Source organism: Mauremys reevesii, linkage group 5 (assembly GCF_016161935.1).
Source record: "Mauremys reevesii isolate NIE-2019 linkage group 5, ASM1616193v1, whole genome shotgun sequence".
Classification (NCBI taxonomy): domain Eukaryota; kingdom Metazoa; phylum Chordata; order Testudines; family Geoemydidae; genus Mauremys; species Mauremys reevesii.
In genome coordinates this window covers 104,676,996-104,696,539 of record NC_052627.1, presented here as the reverse complement: position 1 = coordinate 104,696,539, position 19,544 = coordinate 104,676,996, and the positions used below count along the sequence as shown (strand labels likewise).

The 19,544-nt window shown below is 43.7% G+C and overlaps 1 protein-coding gene and 1 long non-coding RNA gene across 6 annotated transcripts in view; one reads left to right on the top strand and one right to left on the bottom strand.

Annotated features, from left to right (window-relative positions):
* The window catches only part of CCDC149 (coiled-coil domain containing 149), a 90,124-nt gene extending 86,974 nt beyond the window's left edge, over positions 1 to 3,150 (bottom strand). Inside the window, exon 1 of one of the 5 annotated variants that reach the window (XM_039542087.1) lies at positions 3,092 to 3,150. The gene's annotated coding sequence lies outside the window, so the exon portion shown is untranslated. Of the gene's footprint in view, positions 1 to 2,327; positions 2,393 to 2,607; positions 2,738 to 2,761; positions 3,031 to 3,091 lie in introns of those variants that run through there. The other 4 variants (XM_039542090.1, XM_039542089.1, XM_039542088.1 and 1 more) reach the window with 4 other exon arrangements.
* A 193-nt stretch (positions 3,151 to 3,343) lies between these two features.
* Positions 3,344 to 19,544, top strand: part of LOC120406431 — a 32,030-nt gene continuing 15,829 nt past the window's right edge. Inside the window, exon 1 of the long non-coding RNA XR_005599262.1 lies at positions 3,344 to 3,398. This is a non-coding gene — a long non-coding RNA (uncharacterized LOC120406431). The remainder of the gene's footprint in view (positions 3,399 to 19,544) is intronic.

The following is a 19,544-nucleotide window of genomic DNA, read 5'->3' as shown; positions in this document are numbered from 1 at the left end:
TGGGGGCTGGTGAATATCCTCACTGAACTCTCAGCAGCAGCTTGTACTCTGCACCACACGGCAAGACAGCATGAGCAATCATCTATCTGTCACTGGTGAGCAGGATCTCCATGAACATAGTGCCCCCTGTGGTTGTAGGTTGGTCAGCACTGGGTGACTCTGCCCTGATGTTTTCTAAGGGGTACCATTAAGCACTGCATTTCACTGGGCACTTGCTACTCGTTCGTTTCCTATTTGAATCAGTTCATTTAATTTTGCTGACAACTTGGTGTTAAGATAAGGCCCTGTGTGTAATAACAAAACTAAAATTAAGCTTCAAACAAATTATCTTTTAGGATTTAGAAGAATCTTATCTAGTTAGGGATTAAGCCACACTGCTTGTTTTAGGGCTTTAGCAGGCAGTAGGGGATTTGCAAAAGGAAACTTTTTCAGGATGGTGCACAGCTACAATGCACAATAATGGGGGCTATATGCATAATTCTCTGACTGCTAACCCCCCCTCCCAAAAGGCACCTAAACATCTGAAATATAGCTTGAACTGCTTACAGACCCAATGCAGCTGCTCCATGTCATCAGCTGCTACTGTTAAAGCTGCAATCTCATTGTGATTAACATATTCTCTGCTTGCTGCATCTTTGCTTATCAGTACAATGCTTAAACTACAGGGTGAGCCTCCCCCCTTATGCTAGTGAGAAACTAGCCACTGCACCCATGTGGAGGTAGGGGGTGATGCTTTGTTAAATGTTACTCCACTACAAAGAGGACTCTACTAGATACTCCTCTTGAGCAAGGTTGTGAGAGAAAAGCAGCAGCAGCATTCCCATGGGGGGGGGGTCCCCTTGCTAAATAATGGGAACCTAGCCCAGAGCTGTTAGAATGGGAAGAAATGTGTTGACCTAAAAGGCGCTGGCAGCTAATGGGTTAAAGTGCGGCTAGTCTGAAGCACTGACTAAATCCTATGGGCCTACTTCACCTCCTTCTTTGAATGGTACTTACTCAGGTAAGGCTTCTCACTGCAGTTAATGGGACTACTTTTGTAAGTATTGGGGGTAGAATAGAGCAGGAATGGGGGTAGAATAGAGCGCCAAAGCAATACTTTGCATTGGCCAGCAATTAGTGCCTATATCTGAACATAAAGGACAAGCAAGGAATAAGGAGGGTCCCCCAAACTGTCTTGTTCCCACGCACCTGAACTTTTAGCAGTGGTACCTGAGAGTCCTCTTAAAGGCTAACATTACACTGCACACACATGTTACTGCAGCATACGTTGGCATAACCACACTAGCTTTGATCTCTCTAGCATGGCTAAAAAAAGCTGTGAAGCAGCAGAGGCTTCAGTGTAGACTGTACAGGCACTCTGGAGACCTGGGTACATCCATGCAGTGCAAGTCTGTGCTGAAGGTGGTGCTGCCACATTCCCACTGCTGTTTAGATGAAAGCTAGGGCAGGTGTGCCTACCCATGCTGAAGTCACACCTCTGACTGCAGTGTAGACACAGCCTAAACGAGTTTACGGATGGAGCTCCACTTTATCTTTCTCTCCTCCCCACTTAACTGGTTGTTCATGCTGGCAGATGAAACAAGTGGGAAGAAAGAACAAGCAGAAACAGCCAGAGAAGCTAAAACTCCTACCAAGCAACAAGTATGTGAGTGCCCACCAGTGGTGTAAATTAAACTGGTAGTCAGGAGCTCAAGGCCAGAGAGTCGCAGGGAAGCATCTCCCAGATTTACTTGATTTTATGGCTTTTAAAAATGTTTTTCTTCTGTTTGCAATTCTTGTTGTGCAGCAAACACAGGGATCTGTGTAAAAATCTTCTTCATAGTCTTCACCAGGAGGAGGGGGAATAGCTCAGTGGTTTGAGCATTGGCCTGCTAAATGTAGGGTTGTGAGTTCAGTCCTTGAGAGGGGCCACTTAGGGATCTAGGGCAAAATCAGTACTTGGTCCTGCTAGCAAAGGCAGGGGGTTGGACTCCATGATCTTTGGGTCCCCTCCAGTTCCATGAGATAAGTATATCTCCATATATTATAACTATGGAACAACTGAAGCACAGAAATCCCATAAACACTCCATCTTAGATCTTCCATAAACCCCAGTGCTTGGTGGGATAGGACACTAGTCTTAGTAGGTTATTGACTACCTGTGCCAGGGCCACATATTTATCAATAATCCTGCTCATTGTGTACTCCAATACTGTCTTGGGAACATATGATCATGTAACCCTTCTGTCAGGTGGCTAGCAACAACAAAAAGGGCCATGTTTAATATTTCTAGGGTCCCTTAACCAGCTCAAGCCCCACACCCAGAAACCTTGGAAAACTAAACATACCCTCCATGGGCAGCTGGCACTAGGCAGAATCTCCCTACTCTCAAGCACTCCAAAATAGCATAAAAACAAGGCAATCTGTATTAGGAGAAAGGGAATGCAGTCATAAACTTGAGGAAACACAGCAATTTAGAAGCAAATAAAGAGTAAAGTACCCACCCCACCTCCTTACAATAGCTTTGGCAGTAGTCCAACTAACTCCCTTTCCACCCACTAGTGAGAATGTCCCACAGGTAATGGCCCCTTGGCTACATGCCTCACCCATGCACCAAACCCTACTCACAGTATGGATCAGCAAGCAGCAATAGTCCAAATGTCTCCTTGCAGAACTGTCTCTAGTCCCAAGAGAACTATATGCCTGTTCCCTGGAAGATGCCACAGGCTGGGCCCAATTAGTGATTCAGCTTTATTAAGGTTGCAGTTAGGCAAGGACTCACCAAAGCCCACTTTGCTCTGCTGAAGTTCTCTGTATCATCTTTCTCACTGGAAAGGATCCTTGAGCAGAGTTCTAGATGCTTGAAAATGATCTTTTGCTCTCTGAGAGCCCACTACTCCCCAAAATCCAAGTTCATGGATAGCTGTGACTCCCAAAGTGTTACTAGAGGAATCATGAGTAAATAGACTATGTACATTAATCTCTTAGGGCAACACTGTTGAGATGAGTTCCTATCTGCATCCTGTAAAACTTGCCCATACCGGTATTGCCCTGGCCTCTTCGTTTGTCATTCAGTGTTGAACGCATTCTAAGGCAATATGCATTTCCTCACCTTTTGGGGGCGAAGCCAGACCTGCTCCCCTACATGGTGTTAACTTCGCTTGTGCCAATCAGAAACAAACACAAACAGGTTTTGGGCCCCGTCCCCTATGACACTTCTATGATGTCATAGTGGGTACTTTATGGCCTGCCTGCCATGTGCAGGCAGGGAGAGGAGAAAGAAAAACGAATCCTGTGTATACTCGTGTATCCTGTGTATGCCCGTAACCGAGCCTGATCACCTCGAAGCCTCTCTCTCAGCTCACGTGTTTCAAACAGAGCTTCTACGTTTGCCGGTCGTTATGCGTTGGTTTGTATTTGTAAGTATCAGTTATTACTAAATGCTGCATCTTTGTTTATAAATATTGTTAGTAGATATTTGTCATTGTGTGTTTTAAGTTTCATTAACTCTATTAGCTAATCATACACTGCTCCCTTACCCCTTGTAATTATCCCCAATAAAACTTTTAAATTGATTAAGTTTAGTGTGTGTGTGTGTGTGTGTGTCTGCAGTTTGCATCGTGACCCACACTCTCCTTGCATCCCTTACCAATATAGTCTGTTGCCATGTGCAGCCTGGTAAATAACAGGCCTGCATTTTCTTTCGCCCCTGTGAGTCCGTGGCAATCCACAAACACTTTTCACCAATAGAAGGAGTAAAGAGCTCTTTTTCCTCTGGAGCTTCTGGCCAGGGGGCTAACAATCATGTAAGTTAGAACTGTTAAAGTGACCTGCAAGCAGAGATTCATCTACCTGAAAGCAGAGGATATAAGTCTCTGGTAGATTAAAGGCTTCCAATAATTTGGAACACAAATACCTGATAATTGTGGTTCACTTTCTGATAAGGTCAGTGTTACAGGCTGCTATAGATGCAAGGAAATTGAGAATGCTAGTTGACCCTATATAGCTGGTGTTCCCTTCGTTGAATCTAGATTAAGCTCAGAAGCCATCTGAAAGTCTATGGAAGATCAATAATCTTCCCCCTACCCCAAAAAAGATTTGAAAATCCCCCTTCAGGGTTCTATAGTTCCTTACATTATTTAATGTTGATATTGTGGTAGTCCCTAATGGCCACAAGCAAGTTGGACCCTATTGTACTAGGCACTCTACAGACACATAAACAGCAGTCCCCGCCCACCAAACCATGGCCTTACTTATAGCAGTGGTTGTGGAGGCCTTTCTTTATCTTTAACACGTCTCTCTTCAGGCTGATGACTCTTTATATTCAACTTTTAACATATAGTGCCTCATATTTTGTATGAGCCCTTCCATGTGAGCAGGTATACAGCCTTTTGTATACTAGATGCTTTTGTATGAAAGACTTTCCAAAAACTGTACTTCAAACTAAGAACAACAGAGGGAGTGAATGATTCTGGTAAATCACAGTGAGATACAGAACCTTTCACCAATAATAATAATTCTTTGCACTTCTCTAGCACCTTTCATCTAATAGGCTCTAATGCCACTTGATAATGACTCAGGCTGATAATGACTGAATCACATCAACAGGTATGGAGACTGATCTAGCTTCTCAGTTCTACAGCTGGTCTCATTAGGTCAGGTCAGGGCTGAAGCACAGTGCTGAGAAATTTACACTGTTGCTGCTCACAATGAACGAATTCTGTGGATAATCTGAGGGCTTCTTCAGGTCCATTAATCGACCACCTTTCACAAGCACTAAATTCACACAAAAAGATCTAAGAACGATAAATCTTGCTTTAAATTAGCCAAAGGTCAGGACTAAAGCCTTGTACTGACCCCGGAAGCAGACTGTGAGCCAGTGGAAGGAACAGAGGATGGGGCAATATGATCACAGTGGCCTACCTCTTTGAGGAGTTAGGTGGCTGTGTGTTGCCCAGGCTGGGAGCCCCCAGACTGTCTTTACATTCATCCCCAAGTGCACTGCACTCAGATGGGCTGCACAGCCTCCTTCTAAAGGGAAGAAAAAGCGAGGTTACTTGGAGAGTGTCAACTCTGCATAGTCCCACATGTGCGATCAAGGCATCTGTGCCTGGAATCTTCTAGAGCAGGGGTGGGCTAACTTTTTGGCCTGAAGGCCACTTCGGGGTTCTGAAATTGTATGGAGGGCTGGTTAGGAGAGGCTATGCCTCCCCAAACAGCCAGGTGTGGCCCAGCCCCATATCCAACACCCCCCCCCCGCTTCTCACTCCCTGACGGCCCCCCTGGGACTCCTGCCCCATCCAACCCCCTGTTCCTGATGCCCCCGGCCGCTGCCCCATCCACCCCTCCTGACCCCTGTCCACAACCAGACCTCCCACCCCTGACTGCCCCCGCAGCCCCATCCAACCCCTCCTCTCATTCCTGACTCCCCAAGACCCTGCCCCATCCAACCACCCCTTTTCCTGACCACCCCCAGAACCCCTGCCTCTGACTGCCCCCACCCCATCCAACACCCCTCCTTCCTGACTGCCCCCAACCCCTGCCCCCATTCAACCCTCTTGTTCCCCACCCTCTGACTGCCCCAACCCCTATCCACCCCACCCCCTGACCACCACCCTGAACTCTCCTGCCCCCTTACTGCACCGGTCAGAGCACCAGAACAGGCAGCCATGCCGCCCGGCTGGAGCCAGCTATGCCACCGTGCAGCACAGAGCACTGGGTCAAGCCGCGGCTCTGCAGCCCCGCCACCCAGAGCATTGCGCCGGCAGTGCAGTGAGCTGAGGCTGCGGGGCAGGGGGAACAGCAGGGGAGGGGATGGGGTCTAGCCTCCCGGGCCAGGAGCTCAAGGACAAGGCAGGAGGGTCCTGCAGGCCGGATGTGGCCTGCGGGCCGTAGTTTGCCCACCTCTGTTCTAGAGATCAGTATCCAAAGGAGCAGCTCACTCACTCCCCTCCCTTGTACAGGGTTCTGAGGGCATTAATGGGGGTGGCGGAGCCCCAACTCTCTATCAGTTCCTTCTAACCATCAAAAGCGCAGTGAGTTTGGAGATATACCAATCTCTTAGAACTGGAAAGGACCTTGAAAGGTCATTGAGTCCAGCCCCCTGCCTTCACTAGCAGGACCAAGTACTGATTTTTGCCCCAGGTCCCTAAGTGGCCCTCTTAAGGATTGAACTTTCAACCCTGGGTTTAGCAGGTTAATGCTCAAACCGCTGAGCTATCCCTTCCCCATAAAACCAATTGTTTGAACCTCTGAGATCTTACCTAAGTGAACCACTCGATTGATTACACACAGGATCCTTGATGCTTCCCCTGTCATTTTATTTTTTCTTCTGCCTTTTGGGAGGTATTATTGTTTGCAGTGAGATTGTCAGTTTCTGAGTAGCTTTTATGTATTGAAAAATTAAGGGTGTCTATATGGTGTGGGCATCGTCTGGGCTTCCAGGAATTGAAGGCCGCCTCAGACCTTGGCTGACAGGGAGGCTGTTTGGGTCCAGTCAACTAAGTGTAACAATGTGTATAGGCAGCAGTGACTCTGGACAGGGCCGTCCCTAGGGGAGGTGGGGCCCAGGACAAATCAGCCTTCCCGCTAGTCTCCTCACCTGACGCGCCCTCCCGCCCAACCGCTGCTCACCTCCTCTTGTCTGCCCGCCTGCCGCTCGCCTTCTCACCCTCCTGCCTGCTGCTCACCTCCCTGCTAGTTTCCTCACTGTCTGCTCAGGGTGCACCCCCCTCCATCTGCCCACCCGCCTGCCCGCCTGCCACTCGCATCCCCATTCGCCTCCTCACCCTGCCTGCCTCCTCACCTGAATATTGGGACAAATGGCATCTCCATTGTACTTTGGTCAGGACAAAGGGCTAAATATCAGGACAGTCCTGATTTTATCGAAGTGCAGGGCCCACCAAAGTGTGGGGCCTGGGGCAGTTGCCCCAGTTCACCCTATTCAAGGGAAGCCCTATCCAAGGGTCACTCTGGAGACTGACCTTTAGCAGGGTAGCCTCTGCAGTGAGAGCAGAACAGCAAGACAGAGTATCCTGCACCAGTTGAAGCAGTCCCTTCACATAATTTCTAGAGAAGGCACGTCACTGATCCATTGGTAACCACCAGCTCGCTGTCTCTTTCAGCATTCAGCTAAGCAGGAGCAGAAAGGACTGCCTCTGCAGACAGTCAATGTCCTCTTTAGGCAGAGAGCTCACTATTGAGCAACATAAGACCTATTCTACCCCCACCCAACCCAGGGTGAATATGTTATTTCAGCCACACTCTAAAGGTTTTCTGACCTGAAGAGTGAAAGACCCGGGACAAGACCTGAACAGTCATTTGGTGTGCAGAGTACATATTTGGTGTGAATTCTTCTTTTTACCTCACTTGAATTTCCATCTGTTTTTCCTGTACTGTTATGAGAATAATTTCTTACATTTGGTTGCAATGACTATTACTGGAGAAAATCCAAATGTATTTCCACAGGGATTTGAATTCATTGTCATGGGAGGAAATGCAAATATTTTGGTGGTAAATGTCAAAAGAGAAAATAAATCTCTCTTGTAAAAGATGTAAATACAATCAAATGCTTTGTAATCAGTTTATGAAGTTGAGTGTTATTTTGCTATTTCTGTAAGTTGTAAATGCCAGTATGTTCCGCATAACCTTGCATGTTATTGAAAAGAGCTTAAGTTTGCTTTGCTTCTGTCTTTTGCCATGACCCTCAATATTGTATTTCACTGCACCTGCAGAAATGGATCTCATTTTATGTGTGTGCTTGATAAACCACTGACGTCTTTGTATGCGTATGTGTGAAAGAGTGTGTGGGTGTTAGGAAAGAGAAGGAGAAGCAGTAACAAAGGTAGGGAGAGAAAAACCTTTATGAAACCTTTTATCCCCCTGATTTTTGCAGTGTTGTAGTAGGGATGCAGCATCCAACATTGAATGTTTTAAACAATTTTAAAAGGAGTATTTTTCGTTTGGGGTTTGATTTGTTTGATGCCACAGAACAAGCTTAAGCAGCAAAATATGTTGTCTAAGAAGAAAGCAACACAGCCCACAATCAAAACTATGCACTCCACTTGAAGAGTGGGAACTGCACTAACTGGTCAGCAATGGGAGGGTATGTAGCCTTTTGTATAGACTAGAATATGATAGTATATACATAAGTGTGTATGTAGCGCCCTTGATGGGGTGGGGGGTCAGCAAAGACAAAAGCACAGGAGGTACATTAGGCCATTTGCCTCCTTCCTAGTACCCAGCTCCTTCAGCTCACAGAGAGAAGTGAATGCTTTTAGCAGAACTGTGTGATTGTTAAGTCTGCTACCTATTTGGCCTTTATGCCTAAAGTTGTTTTCAAATTTGTGTTTATTAAACAATTGATTTTTAAAACATTTTGGCACCCTGAAAGATATGAAAGTATAACATTACCTGCATATTTAGGTGAGGAAATGAGACGCACTGCACTAAATGAGTACAGAATGACTGGCTTTCTACTTGCACTACGTTACCTTTTCATATTGCAAATATTATTTACTTCTGGCATGTGTTCTGGGACTTTTTTTTTGACACCACCTTTGATCCATGGATTTCTAGCATCTGTCTATTCCCCACAACATGGGTGTGGAATCTAATATGGACTGAACAGAACAGGAGTTAGTAGATACAATGAATACTTGGGCACACTAGGGGAACATGGAGAAAGAGTCTAGAGAAGAACAACAGACAAAGAGAGCAGAGGAATTAATCCCTGGTGAAGGCTTGCTTCCTGCATAAATATGCAATATTTCTCATTATGAGGATTACTTGGGTTTTTGGATACCTCACTTTGCAATCCTCATATGGAAAGTTGATTAAAATCAGCTCCTTCCCTTTTCCCGCCTCAGCCCAGAATAGGATCACAAACCCCCAAAGGCGAAAAGTAATTGGACTGGCCCAAAGAATTTTTTTAAACATTATCTTGTGGTTTTTGGTCTGTGCTTTGATTTATTTGAACTCCCCCAGCTACTCCTAGAGTTTCTGAGAGAGACAGTTACTGCTATGGAATACTATGAGGAGAATGACAGTTGCTCCAGGCCCTGTGGCCCAACTCTTTTCGGGGTTCGTAGCCTAACACATTAATCTTCTCTTTAAAAAAATCAACTTGTATCCAGTACTGAGTATGGATCACATATTTAGTATGTTCTTGGTGAGAAATGCTGCATAATAGCAGCCCACTGCGTTAGGTACAATCTGCAATTTCCAAATGCTATCAAGATGAAATGCTCTATATGGTAATCAAAGTCTCAGTTGCTTAGCCTAGTTATATTAGATGGAATATATGGGCCAAAAGAATCAAAGGTGTTAACATGATCCTTTCATTGTCCATCATTAAACAGCATTAAACCAGGGTCAGGGTTTGGTTTACAGAGACCTAAGCCTGCTTAGTACCATGGCAAACATCATTAAAAGTTTTTTTAACTTTTTATTAAAGATACAGAAAAGAAGATGGGGAAGGTTAAAGCATTTGAAATAGAGAGTATTAAGGAAGGCTTTCATTTTAACAACATTCCTTGCTTCCTTCCCTCTAGCTGGAGAGAGTTTTTAAAAAGAGCCCGCCCTCCCCCCAACTTAACCACTTATTAGATGGTAATCATTGTTCTTTTGGAGGAGGAGAGAAGAAGTGGGTTGAGATGGGCTGGAGCTATTATTGCAGAACTCCAGTTCCATTTCCTAAAAAACAAAACCAGACAAACACACACAAGAGGAGAGAGAAAAGACCAGCAAAGAGACAACAAGTAGCTTCTGCCTCTGGTGTTGACTCGAATGCTTAATTTGTGCCGGGGCTTGCCAATTCATAGCCCCAGCACCTCTGGGCTTGCTGCCTGAGTTATGTAAAAATAAAAAGTAAAAAAGTTGCTTGCACCCCAGCACCTCTTTTATTACAAATTAAGCACTGGTTGGCTCTCATTGGCAGCCTCATTGTTGGAGTATAGTCTTGGCTGACTAAACAAAAGGAGAGAGAGAGGAAAAGCAAGCAAGCTGGGGTGAGGTGGAAAGGACATACAAAGAGGGATGTGTGTGTGACAAAATCTCACATCCCAGATGGTGTCTGGGATTTAGCTGAGGCTGGTCGGATGGAGGTGGCAATATCATCCAGGTTTCTCTCTCTCTTCAACTCAGAACATCTCTTGGGATTAGGACAATGAAGGCCCAGTTTCTTCTACTTGATTTTTTTCCTTCAAAGTATTTTCTTTTCATAGAAATGTAGGGCTGGAAAGGACCTCAAAAGGTCATCAAGTCTAGCCCCTTGCGCTGAGGCAGGGCCAAGTAAATCTAGCCCATCCCTGACAGGTGTTTGTCCAAACTGTTCTTATAAACCTCCAGCAAGTGATTCCACAATCTGCCTTGGAAGCCTGTTCCAGAACTTAACTACCCTTAACTATTAGAAAGCTTTCCTAATAACTAATCTAAACTCTCCCTTGCTGCAGATTAAGCCCATTGCTTCTTGCCCTATCTTCAGCGAACTTGGAAAACAGTTAATCACAACCGTCCTCTATAACAGCCCTTAACATATTTGAAGCATGTTATCAGGGCCCCCTTCAGTCTTCTTTTCCAAAGACTAAACATACCTAGTTTTTAAACTTTTCCTCATAGGTCATGTTTTCTAAACCTGTTATTATTTTTGTTGCTCTTCACTGGACTTTCTCCTAGAACAGGACACTATGCTCCAACTGAGGCCTCACCAGTGAGGAGTAAGAAGCCCAAAAAGGAGCCATGGGTGGAATAGCTCATTCCACCATTATTTTGTCCTCCAAGTAGGCCTAATTTCCAACACACCAAGTTTGGTCCATTAATTTTCAGTCCCACACTTCTCTTGTTTTCTTGGTGCAATTTTAACTATCCTTGTATTTTATCAGTAGGCGTTTTTGTTTGGAAAAATGCAATTTTTCTCTTTTGTACCTTTTCCCCATCAACATTTGTTGTAATAAGTTAGTGATATTTTACAAACTTTCACTCACTTCTTACATTTAGTTCACCATTATGCTAAATTTGTTGGCTCAATTATTACAACAGCCCTCCTTTATGTCCCACTATCCATCAACCTCTGGGCACACCACTTCACCACCCTGGCAGGAACAGAAGGGATGTATATGTAAGGCTTGCTGTCATCATCATACAGCTGCCATTGCAGCCCATGCTTCCTCCAGGCTGTTTTCCATTAAACATGTGAAGTCTGGAGCCATATACTTAACCAATAATGGATGGTAAATACTTTATTAACCACTGACCTTGCATTTACCAGAATGAATTAGAGAAATAATTGCAAGAGAACTCCTGCAGCTGGAGGATGATTCAACTCTTGATAGGACTGCTGAGTTAGTTAAAAGAATTGAAAAAGCCATTAAAGTTAGAAAATCACCACTTCTCACACAATCCAGCACTAATGTGCCAGCAGGAAATAGAAATGCTATTCAGAGGGGAGAAAAAAAGGCTACAATTGCAAATGAACAGAAATGCAGGCTGCATTACCAAAAGCAAAAACACACTTATTTCAGCCTGGTGATGTCAGTCTGCCCAAAATGCCCTTCAAAAATGCAAATGGCAAACAATGGACTGAAAAGGGCATTTTGCTAAAGTGTGCAGATCCTACACAGATTAATTATCACCTAAGGTGACTCTGAAGAGGAAAGTGACGTGGATTTCATTCTGTCTGTGACCTCAGGAATAAGTTTAGAGGCCCTACATGCACTGTAATTAGCAGCTATGCAGCAAAAATATTTAATAGACTCAATCTGAATATTCTGTCATTCCTGAACCTTCAGCTTTATTTAAAAGCAAATAATGTAGGCTCCTGCCACAGGGGTTATTCACTGCTGGGGTGCCTCCTCCTGGCTGCTCTGGGAATTAGCTCCTTCCTTCCATCACTCATTTGTATGCCCCACCGCCTCTCTGTGCAACTCAGAGTGTTCACTCTTTGTGGCTTGGCCCTTCAGCCAGATCACTATGTGTTTTCCCCTTTCAAAGGGGGGTAATCGAAGTCTCTACGTACAAACGGTCTCAGGTAGCTTCCCTATTCAATGCCCTGACTGTGCTACTTCCCCAGGGGATGGAGGGGAACCCAGGTGGGCCCACCTGCCCACTACTCTGGATGCCAGCCCAGAGACCCTACAACCTGCAGTCAAGGTCTGCACTGTCACAAACCTCACTCCTTTTCCCAGGTCTGCTTCGTACTTTGTCTCTATCAGGCTCCTTCTTCACTCTCCTCTGGGTATACCCTTCCCTCAGGGCCAGGATCCCAGGGCTTCTATTCGCCTCCTGTTTTTTTCCTTTCCCTCTCTAAGCACAGAGAGTGACTACAGGCCTTCTGTTCTCAGTTTCCTAGCTTTGTACCAGCCCAGCCTACATCAGCTGAGCTTTATCTTCCATTAGGGTTTGTACAACGATCCTAATTCTCCCCCAGGCATGGCCTACTAGGTTAATTTGCCCCTTCCAAGCAACTTTAACCCTTCAGGTGAGGTGTGCAGTGAGCACTGCATCACAGCTCCTCACACATCTACCCTGTCACTAACTCTTGTCACTTTCTGCTTCACATTTCGAAAATCTGACCCTTCCTTTCCCTCCTATTGACTGAAGCACTTCTCTACTGCCTGGTCATCTCTAGTCTTGTCTACTGTAGCCTCCTCCTCTCCAGTCTCCCTTAGGCCCTTATTGCTTCCTCTCAATCCATCAAAAACATTACATTCCTTGTCTACCAGTCAGACCACAGCACGCCCATCTTTGGATTATTCTGACAATATCAAGCCCTTAAACATCCTTGCCTTCAAGAACCTGCATAACATCTTGGCTCTCCTTGCATATGATGTTCCCACTGGTCATTTTTCACTCTGAACAAGGATACCAACCTCAACAAGCCCTTCGGCTTCTTTTTACACGGCAGTCTTTGTACAGTCTTCTGTGGAATGACCTCTAATTCCCCTTGCACCCGGCCACCATTTTTCCTCATTTAGAGCCCTCTTGAAGACCCATTTCTTCAGTGTGGGAGGAGAGATTGAAAATATTAGATTTTAAAAAAATTATCTAGGGCAGGAATTCTCCAAATGTTTCATAGTGTGGACCTCAACTTAAAAGAGGTTGTCTTCTGGACACCTCTCTTCCCTTTCATGATATCAGAGAACACCTCATCCCATATTTATGATTCTTGATGATTTATGAACAGCAATTGGTTACATGGAAAAGTAATACTAGGAAAGTGTCCCAAGTATTCTTTGCTGTCTATTCATGTGATGAAGCAGCTGGAAACAAGGAGGAAGAGAGCCAGCACTATGTGACCAGTCAGTATTTTCATAGCTTTCAAGGACAGAAAGGAGCATTAGATAATCTAGCATGACCTCCAACCTTTGCAGACCACAGGTGATCCATGGATTTGAGAGCCATTGATTAGTGATGATTCCTTCTTCTAGATTTCTCAACATGGGGCTTTCAACACCAGGTAGATGAAAAGGCCCTAAAGCTACCTGCAGTGAGAAATAGGAATAGAAGCCTTAGAGAAAGACTTTAGGAAACACTAGGCAGCAGGATCTGATTTTTGGGAAAGAAATAGCGAGCCCACCAAAGGAATGTATAAACTGTGGGGAAAGACATGTTTTGATTTAAGCATATGCTCAAACTGTGATGTAGCTTTAGTAAACAAGGCCCCAAAGAGTGGTGGTGGTGTTTGACCTGCAAGCCTCTGGGGACAGCTTTTGAGAAGACAAGAAGGGAAACTGAGGCAACAGCATGGTCTGACAGTAGCTCAAGTAAAATCCTGTTTGATGTAAAAGACATTTGTGGTACTTTAAGTCTGATCATACATTGTAAGGGACTAGGGCATAGACAGTCTTGCTTAACAGTCACAGCTGGGCTGGAGTCCACAGTAGTCAGAGAAATCTCTAGAGGCAGGTTTAATAAGCCAGAGTGAGTGTCAAAGTCAGGCCAGCAACAGAGACCAGAGATTGTACCAGGCTGTAATCAGGAGGCAGGACTATGGGTCAGAGTCAGAGACCAGTGGTAATACCTGGCTAGAGTCAAACATCAGGCGGTGAGGTGTGGAATCACAGCAGATCCAAAGTCTGTATCATTGCCTAGACAACTTTCTGGGCCACTCTCCAGGATTAAATAGGGTGGTTGGCCAATGAGTGGGCTGCAGAGTACTGTCACACTGGCTCTCTTGGGTGGTACGTCTTATGGTGCCTATTCTCCATAGTGCTATCTGTTTATAGCACCATATGAGCTCCTGGGGGCACTGTGGGAATGTCAGCTGTCCCAGTCTCTATGGTGCTAGGTTCTAGTCCCCACATCCTTACCTACATAATTTAAAGCAAACTGAGCTATGTTTGAAAACCAGAAGGAGGTAGGGGGAGAGATAGAGTGTCTCTAGAGTTGCCTCAGAAAAATGGTCAGGTTTTGGGATATGATGTATTTAATGATGACATTTCGATATTTATTCTTTTTACATTCTTTTACATTATTTGGCTATAATAAAATTCAGCAAGTCATAAGAGAGTAAATTTCAGATACAAATACCCATAAGGTGATTTTAGAGTTTGATTACTACTATACCTCTTAATTATAAATGTATAAAGTCTATTTAACTATTTTACAGTTTGAAAGTTCAGATTTTCTTTATTTTTTTAACGACAGAAGAGGAGTCACATTTAATGCTAACTGAATTGATTAGGAAATAATAGCTGCAATGATAACACTAGGGTGGGTGTGAGGAAAGCATGTGAAGAAACAAGAGAACAGCAAGATGAGAGCGAGAACAAGAGAGCTGAGTAAAGAAAGCACCTTAGGTCTAGTCATTTTGCATTACTGCAGCCAAAATACAACACTGGGTCTTTCTGCACAGAGTGAATAATAGAAATCAGAGATGGAAAAGGTTTGTTAGGTCAGCTAGTGTGTCCCCTTGATGGTACAAGATATATTGCTGTCTCCATTCTTGTTTTAAATATTTTAAGTGGTAGAGTTTCCACCATTACTTTTGGGAGCCATAGCCACTGCCTATCATCCGGTCAACACACCTCCCTTAATAAGACTCTAATGCAGGGACTCTAATGCAGGGTCTGTTACATGCTTCTTAGCACCGTGCTTTCATGCAGACATAAGCAAGAAGCAAATCTTTATTTAAAGAGCTACTGGCATCTGGGTCCATGTCAATTTCTCAGCCCTTTCCCATGGTTCTTTTAGCACATAGTCAGTTTAGTCATTAGTACGTTGTCATTGTGAGCCAGCTGCACATATGGACACAAGGGCTGGCTTGTCCTTAATGTTTGGTAGTAATAGAGAAGAGACAAAAGATTCTTTGCTCTGCAGCTGACATGAGGAGAGTAGAAGTGACTGTAGAATGTCACTCCCAGGCTGTCTTGCTGGAGCTCTGGTGTTTCTGCACTGGCATAGATTGCGGATTCAGCAAACTTTGATGTTAATCATAAAGAAAGACCACAGGCTCAGTTCTGTGGCTAAGGCTCAGCCAGGTTTATTGTCAATAAGGCACGGTCTCAGTACCCCATCCAGCCAGTCACATGTACACTAACCCATGTATGTTGGTAACAATGTATCAGCTCAATCAACGCAGTGTTGACCCCTTGGCCAATATAAAGCTGCCACTCCTATCACTCTCCTTTTCTACATTGATACAAATAAGTTATGTATTACATTCTAGATGTTATCAGTTGCCATCCTTGTACCTTGTATCTGCTAGTCAAACAAAACAGCCTCATCCATTATCCTATCATTCCATCTGTATCTTGCAAGGGGCTATGTGTTCCTGTACCATTCTCTTAGGAATATGTTTAGGTTTGTTAGCTGATACCTAGTGCTTACTATTCTAACAAGGCCTACTTTGGTTCACAGCCTTACTGCGGTTCATACTTTTAGCCACGCCTAGGGCTCCATCCAGGCCTACAAAATGTGGGCTCTATTATCACGGAAGCCTGAAGAACTCCAGTGTTTTGTTGGAAATATTCCTTGGAAAATTGAGCTGGGACGTCATTACCTCACCCCCCTCATACTGGGTGCTTCAACTTTCTGAGCAAAAAACCCGTCATTTTAACATACAAAGTGCATCATTATTTGTCTCATTAACTACTTTTTATTCATATAATGAAAGAGTACATATGTGTATTAGTAGCACAGATTGTCATGATCTCCTTACCAAAAAGAGCTAAATGTATATACAGCCTTAAAATGCTCTTCCATTGTAGCCTGCGTGCAGTATTAAATGTATTTTATATAAATTACTGCATTTTACACAAGTTTATGCATTTTAAAATACATAAAAACTGTACCAAATGGTATGTCGTGTTATCCTTTGCCAGTGTCCTTGTACTTTCCTGATGTTTCTGATAGTCTCAGTGAAATGATGTGGTATGTGTAATTTATTTACTACTCAAAAACAAAGTTATATTACAGAATATAGGCAATGGAGATAATATAGTAGCTGTATTTGGATAGACAGAAGAAAACTTGTAGTTTATTTTATTGAAGTTTTGCACTTTATGTTTTAGATGCTTGGTTACTTTCACAACAAAATCCCACACCCCCTTTTTTAATTTCAGTTTTTACGGTTGTGTTATAGATCAGCTCCTTGGAGCAGGAACAATGGAGACTAGGAATTTCAAGGATCCTTCCCAGATACTACATATATTTAACAATTGGAGGCTTAATGTGATCCCTTTTCTTCATTCAATTATTTCCCTTCAACCTCCCTCCTAGTTCCTTTGATCTCACTATACCTTTGGACACTATTCAGCAGGAAAGGTAGGCCACTTTCCAACTACACACTCACTGCAGAAGCTGTGAAAGGGCTGATGATCTCAGCTCTCTGGACAACCGACCTATTCAGCAGAAACATCAGTCTACCCAAAAAATCTGTTTTCATCAGTTCTTCGGGTCCCATGGGAATGAGCTAGCCTCTGTAGATCACTTTGTCTCTATAGCCATGGTTGTAACAATAGGACATTGTTAATTTCACTGACCCTGATAGCTGAACCTGAAATCCTCTTCCTTACCCACAAGTGAGTACACCCCACTCCTCCCACCCCAAAAAAAGATATAGTCTCTTGCCATTGGGGGAAAAAAGATTCCTGACCACCATTACCTCTCATAAGATCGGTTTGTGCGTTTCAGGATTCATTTTTATTGCCTGTAAGTTTTCTCATTTATGGTTCTTCCCAAATGGGTGATATGGACTGTGCTCAAAAAGGCTGGTTATGTATACAACACTGGCAATGATCCCTGAAAGAAAGAGTTAGCACACTGGGAAATGATCCTCTTGGACAGATAACAAAAATGTATTTACATTTTCATACCGAATACATATAGTAGAGCAGCTACATTGTGTACAATGTTTTCTGACAGCTCCCAAATTTAAAGAGCCATCTACATTGTGGCTGTACCAGTACAGGTGCATCTTTAATCAATAAGGCTTCTTAAAGCAAGCTGGAATAATGGAAGAAATGTGGTTGGCTGTCAGCCATGTGGTTATCATATCGTAGTCACATAGGACCCATTAGTTTAGTCCTAGAAGAGCTATTAATACAACTACAAGAGATCTGCCTTTAGCAAGGAAGGGCCCAATCATACAATCCTCAGCTGTGACTGAAATCAATGGGAACTGAGGACCATTAGCACCGTGCAGTAGGAGTGCAGTACCTCAGAAGACAGGATCACTTAAAGCCTCTCCACATCTTTTATATTTAGATAAAATAAAACCCGGGATTATCAACTAAGTAGAAAATATTCTTAAATGAAATTTACAAATGTCAATAATATGAACTATTTTTCTGGCAGGCCAGTAATGTTTTGATTTCATATGATCTAGAACATTTTCGATGAAAGCAATGATGCTTCAGGTCATGGATGGATTATTATTTCAAGGAGAGGAGTTGTCACATCCTAATCTGCTCATGCGGTATGGCTTACATGCTGGGCATCTTTAAACCAGGAGTCAGCTAGAGACATTTACATTTGTAATAACTGGGCATGTTGCTACTTATCCACGATGAGAAATGTTAGGCTCAGTCAGAGCAGCGAGGCTGTGATAACCTTGCCTGGGGAAGGATATTGACCTGTTTCATTTGTTCAGCTTACTTTACAAAGCCTTATAAATTGCATAGCGTGCAGCAAAAAGTCTCATGATAAAGTAGAAAATTTAATATGTGAATCCAAGATGAAAATGTAAAGTGACATTTGTAGTGGTGAGTCAGAGAAGGACTCTGCTATAATACAACTGTCTCAAAAGCATGTAGAGAGACAGCGCTTCTACCATAAGGCTCTATTCATGTTACTGAACGCACAGTCTCTCTCTGTCATCTTGGAAGAGTGACTATGCATGGCACAACTGACCTATTTGTGATGATGAATAAACAGTACAGCCTGCATTCACCCAAAATGAGTTTAAAAGACTGCTAAATATGGTTTGGTTCTGTATCCAATAGAGCTTCCAGAGCTCCAGAGCCTTTTGTCAGTTGGATAGCGTGGGGTGATCTAAGTGAAAATTCTTAGCTAGCACTGTACTTTTATTGCTAACATTAGCACTAATCTGAGGCAGCTATAGCTCCACTGATTTCAGTGGACATGGTCATACCAGAGGAGACTATGGCTTTCACATGGTGGGAGGATCACCCAAAATACAGCTTGCAGTTTTCAGAAATCTAATTTAGGAGATGAAGAACTTTATGGAATGAAATGCTCTCTTTATGTATGGAACAGCTCCAGCACAGGCAACACCAATACAGGCTTCCCTTCACTGACCCATAAGTATGCTTCAATCTAGGTTAAGCAGGACCTCCTCTAAGGGTATATCTACACTTATCGGGAATCGACGCTGCAGCAATCGATCCACCGGGGGTCGATTTAGTGGGTCTAGTGAAGACCCACTAAATCGACTGCAGATCACTCTCCCGTCGACTCCAGTACTCCACCAGAACGAGAAGCATAAGGTAAGTCGATGTGAGAGTTTCTCCCATCAACCCAGCGTGGTGTAGACACCGCAATAAGTCAACCTAAGCTATGTTGACTCCAGCTACATTATTCACTTAGTTGGAGTTGTATAATTTAGGCTGACTTAACCCTGTAGTGTAGACTAGGCCTAAGCGTGAGAGAGTAGTTCAGTTTCCATACTCATTAAAATCCTTGGCACACTACTGAGACTGCCAGTAGAGGTGTGAGTTAGTGCCAGTTAGAGCGTTTGTATTTGTGAAACGGATATTTATGAGCTACAAATTGAACTAAGACCAGCTGAGTTCAGATATGCCAGGAAACAACTATCAGCCACTTTCAGTCACTATTGACCTGAAGCTGTTGGGAACCCATTATCTAGAAGCGAAAGGCCCTTTATTTCATTGCCATCCAGTCATCCACAGTGATTTTTTTTATCCATGCTTTCTCTCTGAAATCAACAGGAAGATGTCAAAGAATTTTTAACTTTCCCTCTCATCTACTATCAATATGAATTAAAACAATGACCTTTGTTTTATTATAAAGAACAAAGAGATGCTGCCCATCAATCGCAAGGAACCAAGATGACCAAAAAATGTTTTTGAAGGTTGATGTCAATTTAT